The sequence below is a fragment of the Podarcis bocagei genome (genome assembly GCF_964188305.1).
Source record: "Podarcis bocagei genome assembly, chromosome: 9".
Classification (NCBI taxonomy): domain Eukaryota; kingdom Metazoa; phylum Chordata; class Lepidosauria; order Squamata; family Lacertidae; genus Podarcis; species Podarcis bocagei.
Window position 1 is genome coordinate 80,941,122 of NC_138134.1, and position 12,690 is coordinate 80,953,811.

Sequence of the window (12,690 nt, forward strand, 5' to 3'; positions counted from 1 at the left end):
CACTGGTGATATTTGGTTAATTAATATTTTGTAATATTTGGCCGGAAGGCCGTCCGGTCCCGGCGCCTTCCCAACTTTCATCTTTTTGATAGCCTTTTTTATCTCTTCCTGTGTTATTATCTCATCTAGTGCTGCTCTTTCATCTTCTACAATTTGTTCCAGATGGTGTTTTTGCAAAAATTGATCTATTTCTTGTTCTGTTTCCTCTCCTCTTTTATACAAATCCTTATAATATCTTTGGAATATTCTTTTTATTTCTTTTGGTTCTTCCATAATCATATCTCCTTCTTTTATTTTACTGATCGTACTCAACTTCTTCCTTTCTCTCAACTGCCACGCTAGATATTTCCCTATCTTATTTGCGGACTCAAAGTTCTTTTGATTCATCCTCTTAATTTTCCACTCTATCTCTTGGTTAATTATTGTAGCAAATTTAGCTTGTAATATTTTTAAGTTCTGTTTTAAACTCTCTTCACTAGGGTTAACAGTTAATTTTCTTTCATTTTCCATAATCTGTGTTAAAATCTGCTCTTTCTTTTTTTCCTTTTCTTTTCTTAATTGGCTATTTTTCTGAATCAAAAAACCCCTCATGACCGCTTTTCCTGCGTCCCACACCGTCTCTATGGAAGTTTCTCCATTTAAGTTCCACCTAAAGTATTCTTCAATTGTTTCTATAGCCTTATTTACTATCTTTTGATCATTAAATAAATATTCATTCATTCTCCATCTGGCTGTTTTAACCTCTCTACCTTTTAACTCCATGGAAACCGCACTATGATCAGATAAAGTTCGAGGCCAAATTTCAGACTTAATTAAGTTCTGTACCAATTCCCTCGAGACCCAAATACTGTCTATCCTCCCCCAGCTCTGATTCGGATTTGAAAAAAAAGTGAATTGTTTTGCAGTAGGATTTTTAAATCTCCAAGCATCCGTCAATCCCAAATTATTTACCATGTCAAAGAAAGATCGTGGTAGTTTACCTTCTTTCCCATCTTGTCTTTTTGTTAATCTATCCGTATTCGGCGTCACCACCCCATTAAAATCTCCCATCAATATCATTTTCTGATCCATCCATTCCGTTAGTATATTATCTAATTCCAAAAAGAAAGCTGATTTTTTCTCATTCGGGGCATATATTCCAACCACAACTATTTTTTCTCCATGAAACACCATCTGCACCACCACTACTCTCCCATGTTCATCTTTGTACAGTAATTGCGGGTCATATTTTTCCTTTATATAAATTACTACCCCTCTTTTCTTAACCTTGTCGGAGGTCACAAAGTCCAATCCCAATCTCTTATTACTTAATACCCTCTTGTGTTTTCCTATTACATGCGTTTCTTGAAGACAAATTAGATCCCAATTCTTTTTCAGCAATACATGCGCAATCTGATTCCTCTTATTTTTATTGTTCAAACCGTTCACATTCCAGCTTATTGTTTTTAGAGCCATCTATTAAACTATTCTAGCTAATTTAACTAGATTAAATAGAAACTACTGTTCCTTGCTTTCCTCCTCTTGTTCTTCCCCTTCTCCTGTTAAGCTCTCCTCTTTTTCTTCTTCTTCACTCCCTTCACCCTCCTCGTCTCTCTGTCGTTCCTCCCTTTCCGCCTCCCCTTCAACTTTTCCCAGGTCCTTCTCGTATCTCCTCACAAATTTTTGGAGTTCAACACTGGTGCTTAATTTAAACCTTTTTTCCTTAAAGTAGAATGAAATGCCTTCAGGAAACTCCCATCTATACAATATCCCATTCTTCTTCAATTGGTTTGTTAATTTTTTATATGTCTCTCTCCTTCGAAGAAATCTCGAAGGAATTTCTCTAAAGATAATAATTGGGTTTCCTTCAATATATAACCTTTTTATGTGGTTGTGTTGCAGTATTTCATTTCTTATTTCCAAAGTGTTGAACATGACAATTACATCACCTGGCAGCTTTTTCTTTCTGGCTCTGTCTGACTTTGGTCTTATTCGAAAAATATTTACTAAATGACAGTTTACCTCCTCCTCACTCTTATTTAACCAAGTTGCCAGCTCTTTTATCATTTTAGATCTAATATTCTCATTTGGGGTCTCTGGTACACCCCTCAGTTTCAGGTTGGTTTGATTTTGCCTCATTTGCGTCATAGCCATATTGTCCAACAACTCTTCCTGCACTCTTTCTATCTCTTTAACTTCTACTCTAATTCTATCCACCTCCTTCTTACTAGTTTTCGTATCTTTTTGCACCTTTTTCATTGAATCTTCCAGAACCTTGGTTCTTACTAATAAATCTTTAGCCTTTCCTGTCAATTCCCCCACCACTCCCTCCAATTTCTTGTCCAAAGTGTCTTGTACCTCAAGTAATTTTCTCTCAATATATTGTTCATTATTTTTGAATTCTTTCCTTATTTCTGCCATCAGACTACTATAGTCTTTAATTTCTTTACTTTCCTTAGCATCCTCTTGTCTCAATGGCCTCCTTTCCGCTGGCGTTGCCACCCCCTTTTTTGCGCCGTTTGTCATTTTGTAGGCTTGAAAGATCTTAGGGACCACCACACTAATGTCTTTGGGGAGTTATATAAATACAGCAGATTTATAGACAGGTTTATGAAGAAACATAGTCCTGAATGGTCAACCTGCAGCCCTCCGAATGTTGCTGAACTGCAATTTGCTCACAGTTCCCAGGATTCATAACCATGAGACATGTAGCAGGGCCTTTTTGTGGTAGGTCCTTGGATCTGGAATAGTCTCCCCCAGAAGCTGGTCTCTGTCCTAATGTCTTTCAAAAAGGGATGAGGCACAGGATCACAGATAGTCTCTAATGGGTTAATAGGTTACCGGGTCTGGCGTTGGGGTATAATAGCAGATAGTAGGCGTCAGACTATACACAAAGTTTTACAGTCTTTACCTTTTACAGTCTTTACCCTCTTAGAGGGTGGTATTATAGAAGTCTGGCGTCACCAAAAATTTTCCTTTACTGGAGACTTGGAGGTTCTTCGGGAAGTGTTCTTTATGCTGGTTTAAATTTTCCTGTTTGGCTTTTGGCGCATGTCCCTTTAAATCTCAAATGCATGCAGAGACGTAGTAAATCAAGAACAACTTGAAATGGCGAATAACAGAGCCAAGTTAAGTCCCGAAATGGCTTCCTTCTCCCTTTTTTAAACCCATAGGGAAGTCACTAACATAAAACCAGCATTAAGGTCTGGGGAGGACCCAGGCTTTCTTCCACCCACTTCAAACAAGAAGGTTGATGTTAACGATAACGTCCTCAAAAAGCCTGTCGGTTAAAGCATCAACCAAATGCCCCAGAAACCTCCTTTCCTCCTCTCAAACCCGGTAAAGAGTCTCTCTATCAAAGAAAAACCTCAATATTACCTTGCTTCCAACTCTCTGTACTTTATACTTTATAAAATGTACTTTGTTACCGAGGATATTCCTTCCCCTCGCTAGCAGTTACTTCTTGCTCTTTCATTCACGTCTGTCAGCTTTTCGCTTTACTCCTTTGTCAATCTTACCGCCAGTAGTGAATTCCTCCTTCTTTTGTCTTTAATTACTTCTCCGCTGGGTACTTCGCCAGTAGTGAATTCCTCCTTCTTTTGTCTTTAATTACTTCTCCGCTGAGTACTTCGTTCAGAATTCCTTTGGCTTTCTTCAAAGCTTTAGAACTATTTCCCAGCTTTTCCTCTGTTGTCGGAGGTCCGCCGCTTTCACTCGGAGCCTGAGGCTTCACAGCATGGAGTCTGGTGCTTCCCCTTCTCGCTGCGGCTCCAGCCTTGTTAAACGCCGGCAACACAGGCGAGCACACGCAGCCTTGCTGGGTATTTTGACCAACAGGATATTCCACCTGTGGTTTAGGGGTTCACGGAGCCTTCGTGACCCCTCTAAGACCCCCACGCTGTTCGAGGCTCCTCAGACGAGTTACCTCTCGCTCCTTCCCGTGGCCGCGGCGTCCTAAAGCTGGAATAACTGGTGAAATGTCTGCCTACAATGCTGGTCAAAGGAAGAGAGAGACGGAGAAGCAGGAAATGCTAACCACATGCTCCTTCCTGTTCCGGAGAGGAAATGACATCACACAGAGCCCTCTCTACCAATTGTATTTCTATGGTCTCAGTATCCATAGCTCTGTGGACTCGGCCCCTTTTCATGCTAAATATGCATTTGTTAGGTTCGACTGTTCATCTCCCACCTTCCCTGCCTGGGGGGAAGACGGTTGAAGGGAAAGGTGGATGCAGGTCTTCAAAAAGGGGCAAGAGGCGGAGAGGAGAGAAGCCGACTGGGCAGAGGCCTCTGTGGGAAGCTTGATGCAGGTTGAAGCAGGAGTGGGGGTCCTGGGGTGAGGGCTGCACAGACGTTGCTGGACTACAGCTCCCATCGTGCCAGGTCACTGGCCTGTTGGAAGTGCTGGGATGCAGCTGAGAGTCGTAGAGAGGGGCCTCCTGTCTTCCTAGACTGTCCTCCTTGTCCTCACCTATTGACCATCCAGGGTGCTAGGCTGATTCTCTCTCAGGGATGCTGACCTCCTTTCCTCCTCCTCTGGAGAGGGACATCCTTTGCCTCTCTCCTGCTGAGGCAATAAATGTAGCTTTCTTATTTTCGGAAGTCGGTGTCTCTGTGTAATTCAATCCAGGGTGCTTGCCTCCACCGTTCCATTCCTCGTTTCTCCTAGACGTCATCTCTTCAATTTTCTGGTTTATCTCCTCAATGTCATCACACTATACCTTCATCTCTGGTTCCTGGATTCCTTTTATACATTTCCGTACCTTCTTTATTTCCTGGAAGGCATCTCTCTACGCTTCTTTTATTTCCTGGAAGGTCACCTCTACCCTAGCTTACCTCCTCGATCCTCTACAGATCTCGTCTCTGATTTGTCTCTCGGAAGTCACCATACACTTCTCTCTCTCTGGTTATGATGTCACCTCCCGCCATTAAAAGCATCTTTCGCCCCTCAAAACAAAAAAACAACAACAAAAAAGTGTGCTTCTCCCAGAGGGATCCAGTCTTCTTGAAATATACTCGGAGTCGAGTGTGGATGTCATGCTCTTTATTCAGCTCATAGTGGTGAGGAGGAATGGAAGTTCCCCTGAAATGTCTGCTTTATATACATTATTTACACAATGGGCCCCCCATGATTGGCTAATTCCGGGATTCTCTTGTAGGCCAATCAGGTTGCGGATTCACTTCCACCTGGAGCTGGATTGGGTGGCTCCTGCGGACCAATCAGACTGCTGCATTCTGAATCCTATTGTTCTAGGACCAATCAGACCTCTGCATTTTGGATCCTATTCAGCTCAGTACATAACACTTCTGCTTCTCCTGGGCATATTAACGCTAAAAACCAACAGGACCAATATTTAAAGCTAGAACCATCTGGAGGGCTACAGATGTTCCCTGCTATTTCCTGCTGTGGCACTCCTCAAACAGATGTGTTTGGCAGGCAAGCTGTGGTCCTGAGTTCCAGTTCAGAAGAGAGCTTAATAGTCCCCCTCTCTTACTTCACTTAATCCAAAACAGGGGCAAGCCACCCAAGCTGTGCTGGGGGCCCCTCTTGCTCATTGCTTCTGGAGGAGGCAGCACCTGACTCCAGGAGTGGCTCAGAGTAGGAGGGGGCTGAAAGAGACCACAAAAACTTAAGAAGGGCCTGCAGGATGAGGCCAGCAGCCCAGCTAGCCCAGCCTCCTGTTCTCACAGTGGCCAACTAGTTGCCCGAAGTGTGAAACCCACAACAAGACCCAAGCAGAAAAGCAACACTCTCCCTTCCTGCGGTTTCCAGCAACAGGTGTTCAGAAGCATCACTGCCTTCAGTTGTGGAGGCAGAAGCAAAGCCATTCTGGCTACTAGCCATCGATAGCCCTCTCCTCCTCCATGAATTTGTCTAATCCTCTTTTAAAGCCATCTGGATTGGTAGCAGTGCTGGATTTACGTATAAGCTAAACAAGCTCTAGCTTAGGGCCCCACTCTCTTTAGAAAACCTGGGTGTACAAACACCTGGATGTACATTTCCAAAATGTAAGATTAAAAAACAACTAAAATAAAACCTACATACAACAACAGTGTTTTGTGTTGTGTAGGCTCCTACGATGTAAGTCATGGCCCCCACCTGCTAGCCTGCTCCCTCAAATATCCCTGGTCTGCTCCTTTCTATATATAGGGTGCCTACATTCTGCATAAGGTCCATATAGTTAAACTATGGTTTTCCCAGTAGTGATGTATGGAAGTGAGAGCTGGACCATCAAGAAGGCTGATCGCCAAAGAATGGATGCTTTTGAATTCTGGTGCTGGAGGAGACTCTTGAGAGTCCCATGGACTGCAAGAAGATCAAACCTCCCCATTCTGAAGGGAATCAGCCCTGAGTGCTCACTGGAAGGACAGATCCTGAAGCTGAGGCTCCAAGACTTTGGCGGCCTCATGAGAAGAGAAGACTCCCTGGGAAAGACCCTGATGTTGGGGAAGATGGAGGGCGCAAGGAGAAGGGGACGAGAGAGGATGGTGGGACAGTGTTCTCAAAGCTACTAACATGAGTTTGACCAAACTGTGGGAGGCAGTGGAAGACAGGAGGGCCTGGCGTGCTCTGGTCCAGAGGGTCACGAAGAGGCGGACACCACTAAATGACCAAACAACAACAACATTCTGCCTGGACTGGTTGCAGGGCAACATGTGCAAATGGCTTGAGATACCTCTTAGGTCCATCAATGACCATCTAGCATCTATTCAACACAAAAAACAGCAACAATTTGTTTTTGACAAAGGACAGCTGGACATATAAAGGGCCCCGTTATCTTCAGGAGCTGAGGGCCGCATCAGACCTAATTCTGGCCCTGGTTGATGGCCATCCTTGCCTCCTAGTTTGGCACTATGACGAAGTTATTTCTTTTTTCTGTCCTGATTCTTCCACCATTCAGCTTTGTTGGAGAGATGTCTGGGGGCTGAGGGAGGAGAGTGAGGGGCTGCTCTGAAAGCAAGAGTGGCGTCTCCTCACCTGCAGGTCCACAGTGCCCAGTTTGCCCATGGTCCAAGGCCCACCTGGGAGATAGGTGTGTGCCTGAGTGCCATGGTGCCCCTGGCCGCTGCAAGGTGCCGGCTTGGGCAGGGGGAGTAAGCCTCATCTCCCCCCCCGACTTTTCTGCTGTCCCCTCTCGCTGCTCTCACCAACATGAGGCTTCAATTAAAGCTGCTGCTGCTGCTGCTCTTGCAGGGAACTCCAGCTCACCCCCTCACTGGGGCAATGAAATGAGGAAATGGTTTGTCTGACTTGCTGACAGCCATGCGCCGGCACATGGAAGATGGATGACCCCAACGATTAAAGCTTTGCAGGCGGAGAGGGCTCACCTGGGGGGGGGGAAGGGGCGCTGGGGAGCAGGGTGCCAGGGAGGTCGGGGGCATCTCATCGCCCTGCGCCAAGGATGACAAATTGAGGGCAGTTTGGGGGGAGGCTGAATTAGTGGGCGGAGGTTGGAGTGCCACCAGGACCTTTTGCATCAGTAGGTCTAATGGTAGCTCTTGCAATAACTGCAAGGGGGGGGGGAATAACAGAATCCTACAATTGGAGGGGATCCCAAGAGAATCAGAACTGAAGCATCCATGACACAAGAACTGGGATTTTGAGGGGAGGGTGCTCAGTTCCCTCAGCAAAGGGCCTTTTGCACCAGTCATTTAGGTAGCATTCTAGATGGCAGCATGGGGAGGGACACGGGGGGGGGAATGAAAATTTGAGGTAGGGGCAAGTAAGAGGGCCTGTGCCTATCGTTTGAGGGTCCCTATCTTCTCCTCAGCCCAATGATTGACGCACTGCTTGTTCCACTGGTTTCCTCACTATGACTACCTTTAGCAAAATCAGACTAGAGTTCTTAAATTTTAGGAAAATAAGGACCATACTACACATTACAGGCAAATAATAACAATTTTTTAAAAAATCATCATTGTTTATTTGTATGCTGCCATTCCATAGTTACACCACGCTCCATTCAGATTGCAATGTCAAAAGAAAGCAAAAGAAGGAAAATAAAAGCAACTCAATTTTTGTTGTTGTTGAGTCGTTTAGTCGTGTCCGACTCTTCGTGACCCCCTGGACCAGAGCACGCCAGGCCCTCCTGTCTTCCACTGCCTCCCGCAGTTTGGTCAAACTCATGCTGGTAGCTTCGAGAACACTGTCCAACCATCTCGTCCTCTGTGTCCCCTTCTCCTTGTGCCCTCCATCTTCCCCAACATCAGGGTCTTTTCCAGGGAGCATCTCAGTTAGTACACAATAAAATTAAACAATTCCCAGGTGAAATAAAAAAATTCCTTCCAGTAGCACCTTAAAGACCAACTAAGTTAGTTCTTGGTATGAGCTTTCGTGTGCATGCACACTTCTTCAGATACACTGAAACAGAAGTTGCCAGATCCTTCTATATAGTGAGAAGGTGGGGAGGGGTGTTACTCAGAAGGGTGGTGGGAATGGGAGATAGGCAGATAGCTGAGAGAGCCTCTTGACGACTCTTAACGACTGTAATAGGTCTTACAGGAAAAGGCAAGGGGTGGGAAGGTGAGAAATGGTTTAGTTATGTATAGTGAGATAAGAATCCAATGTCTTTGTTCAGTCCAGGTCTTTTCATGGTTTTAAGTTTGGTAATGAGTTGTAATTCAGCAGCTTCTCTTTCCAGTCTATTTCTGAAATTCCTTTGTAGTAAAACAGCTACTTTGAGATCTTGTATAGAATGTCCTGGGAGATTGAAGTGTTCTCCTACTGGTTTCTCTGTTCTGTGATTCTTGATGTCAGATTTATGTCCGTTTATTCTTTGGCGTAAGGTTTGGCCTGTTTGTCCAATATAGAGAGCTGAAGGACACTGTTGGCATTTGATGGCATACACAATGTTAGACGATGAGCAATTAAATAGTCCCGAGATGGTATGTGTGATGTTGTTGGGGCCAGTAATGGAGTTGTCCGGGTGTATGTGGCAGCAAAGTTGGCATCTGGGTTTATTGCAGGCTCTGGTGCCAGTGTCTGTGTTACGTCTGGTTGTAGTATTATTGTGGGTTAGGAGTTGTTTAAGATTGGGTGGCTGTCTGTAGGCAATGAAAGGTCTTCCTCCCAGAGCTTGAGACTACTACTAATTCCCAGGTGATTCATAATAAAGTCTATCAAGAAAGATACAGAATACCAAAACCAGCAAAAATTGTGCATCTCCTGAATTAAACAATAACTCCTCAACAACTCTGAGAGCTTCTTGGCAGGTCCTGCAGGACTCACAGCCAAGGTGGTCTCTGACCCTCGGGAATCCCCTCAAACTCTACAATTCGAGGTTTCTGGGATTCTATGAAGTCATGACCACCGTCCTCTCCAGGTATTTGGGAAATTCTGAAGAGGTGCCTTCAAGGTCACGACTGATGCCAGAGGAACAGGAAGCCCCAGGGAGGAGTCGTCTTGAGTGTCCTCTTCAAACAAGATGGCGATCAAGAGGGACAGGAAGCATGAAACGCTGGTGCTTCCTGTCCCTGTCCCTCTCCTGACCCACCTGAAGATGGCTGGCCCTTGGGAGGAACAGGAGTCGGGCTACCTGGATCCTGCAGGGCTGGCAAGCTCTCTAGTCCTGTTCACCCTGAAATAAAAAATGTAAGGTCTTATATATAATAATAATAAATGTTCATAACTGCATATATAAACCACATGTCTGAAACCCCACAGAAAAAGCCCTGAAACCATTTTGTCCCTCCCAAATTGACCTCAAATATTTCTCTGCAAGGTCGAAGGAAAATGGAAAAGCCTCCCCATTGTCTTTTCGTTCACAAATCCTGTCTTAAGGGTATGTCTGTGTATGAATAGGGTGTGAGCCTGTGACCTGGCTCAGGAACTAAGTACTTATCATTACAAAAGACTGGCCAGGCTCCCCAGGTAATCCAATCAAGTGACCATTAACAGGTAACCTGCCAGACAGGAGATAAACAACACACTCAGATTTCTGTTGTAGACCACCCTTTCTGTGATGTAGGTATGATGTATCTGGGGGGTGGTCTTGGGTTACACCCCTTCTGTGATGTATGTATGATGTATGGAGGGGTGGCCTTGAGCTCCAGGGCAGGGAATTCAAAATGTCTGTATAAGGGCGGGCACACCTGGTTTCTGGATCCTCCTCCTTTCCTGCGGGTGAGGGGAGCACCCTGTTGCAACAGATCACTAAAGATCAGGCTTACTAGCTGCTTTGCTTCTCAATATTCCCTGGTTGGCCTCTGTTCTTTTCTCCTACCAATAGGGAACCCACGTAAGGACTCTATACAGGCTCTTGTGTCCCCCATAAGGGAAAAAGGGGCAGATTTTTGTTTCTTACATCCCAATCACTGATCCCTCCCGAACTGAGGGTCCAGGGCTGCTGTTCCTGGTGCTGGGGAATCAGCCCTATGTTGGCAAAGGGGTTTCCTCCTTCTGCATTCCTCTCTCCAGGGGCTTCTTGGGCCCCACAGAACCATCGGCGTGGCTCTGGGCCTGGCTACGCAGAGCGGGTGGGGGCTCCAGTTGTGTGCGCAAGCAGGTCGGGGGGGGGAAGGGAGGCAGCCCGCTCCCTCCCAGCTTTTCCAGATCTGCTTGCGGGATGATCTCAAGGCGTTTCCTGCCTCTTGGTGGTTATTGACAGCCTTGCTCCGTTGGGTCATCAGTGGGTTGGGGGGCATTCTGCAGATCAGGTGGGGGGAGGCCAAAGCCCTTCTGTGTTGACAGGGCCAGGGGGAGGGAGAAACCCCAGACGGAGACAGAGCAGGCTTCTTACACCTCCCCTGCCTGGAGGTCCTCTGTTCTCTTAGGACACCCCCCAAGCCCCCACCATCTGTATTCCTCAAGGGAGCCTGGATGCCGCCCCCCCCCCACAGGAACCAGCAGGAATTCTCACAAGAAGGCATCTGTGATCTACAGTGGACACTCAGGTTGCGAATGTGATCCGTGAGGGATGCATGTTTGCAACCCACAGCATTCACAACCCGCGCCTGCACGTCTGCGCATGTGCGGGATGTGATTCGGCACTTCTGTGCATGCGCAAAGCACGATTTAGCGCTTCTGCTCATGCGCGACTGCTGAAACCCAGAAGTGACCCATTCCGGTACTTCCGGGTTTCGGCAGTCCGCAACCTGAAAAAAGGCAACCTGAAGCAGACGCAACGTGAGGTATGACTGTACTGAGCTTGGATCCTTGAACAATTTTGCATTACTTTCCATGATAAAGTGCACCTTGGTTCTGGAGTGCTTTGGTTTTGGAACAGACTTGTGGAGCAGAGTAAATTTGAGAACCAAGGTACCACTGTATCCTGAAGACAGCGCAGTCTCTGCTGACCCTCATTCCAAGGAAACCGAACTCTGGGCCAGGGTTGGGACCCTGCGCTCCTTTCCCTACTTGGAAATTGGGGTGGCTCACCCCAATACGGAACCCAACCTTCCCCAGGAAGAACGTCCCGAATGAGAACACAGCTTGGAGCACATGCTGCGGGGTGCAGAAGGGAGAACAGTGACAGGACAGGCATCTCTGGCAGGTGCCTGGAGGCCTCAGGAGAAGAAGGGCTCAGGGCTGAGTGAGCGGGGTTGAGTTTAACCCCTTGGCCTCCTGCCTTCTTCTGGCTCACCACTCCATTCAGACGCCCTCCTCCCTCCCTCCCTCCCATCGGCAACAGATCCCACTCACGTTCCCACGCCTCAGAGCTCCTGCCAGGCCAGGCGAGAAATCGTTTCTCTCACTGCAAGTTTATTAACACTCTTCCCCTGGGGAAGCAGGGCTGGCAGCCCCCAGAAATGATTACAGTGGCTGGAGCAGACTGGGATGGGGGCAGAGAAGTCCAGTTGGAGCCCAATGTGCCCTGGAACATAGGAACGTGGGCAACTGCCCAACGCAGAGTCAGACCTGTGGGAATGTTGTGGATAGTAGGACAGGATACAGTGGTACCTCGGGTTACAGACGCTTCAAGTTACAGACTCCGCTAACCTAGAAATAGTACCTCGGGTTAAGAACTTTGCTTCAGCATGAGAACAGAAATCGTGTGGTGTCAGCAGGAGGCCCCATTAGCTAAAGTGGTACCTCGGGTTAAGAACAGTTTCAGGTTAAGAACGGACCTCCAGAACGAATTAAGTACTTAACCCGAGGTACCACTGTATATTGATGAAATATTATCCTTCCTCACTCACGCTAGTGAGCTGCTAGCACAGCACGTCCCCTGTATATCGCAGGAAGCTAGCTGAATCTCTTGCGTTAAGCAATCCAGTCTGGCTTGTCCAGATTGGATTGTTCCTGGTAAATTCCCCTTTATTCCCTCTTAAAACCAGCAAAGACACAACAGTCTTCTCTTAAAAGTAAGAAGAAGTTTACTTACATTCAGTTCACAGTATGATCCCAAAGGTAGGCTTCAGCTTCTAGTTACAGAAGAGAGTGTGGGTTCATCCCATGTGGGAATAAGCCCATGTGCTGCTGGCTGAGAGCCAGCAGACAGCAAAAGCATCAAGAGGGAATAAAACCAGGAGTAAGCATGGATTGCTGGGACACGGGTGGTGCTGTGGCTTAAACCACAGAGCCTAGGACTTCCCAATCAGAAGGTCAGTGGTTCAAATCCCCATGACGGGGTGAGCTCCCATTGCTCGGTCCCTACTCCTGCCAACCTAGCAGTTCGAAAGCACGTCAAAGTGCAAGTAGATAAATAGGTACCACTGCGGTGGGAAGCTAAACAGCGTTTCTGTGCGCTGCTCTGGTTCGCCAGAAGCGGC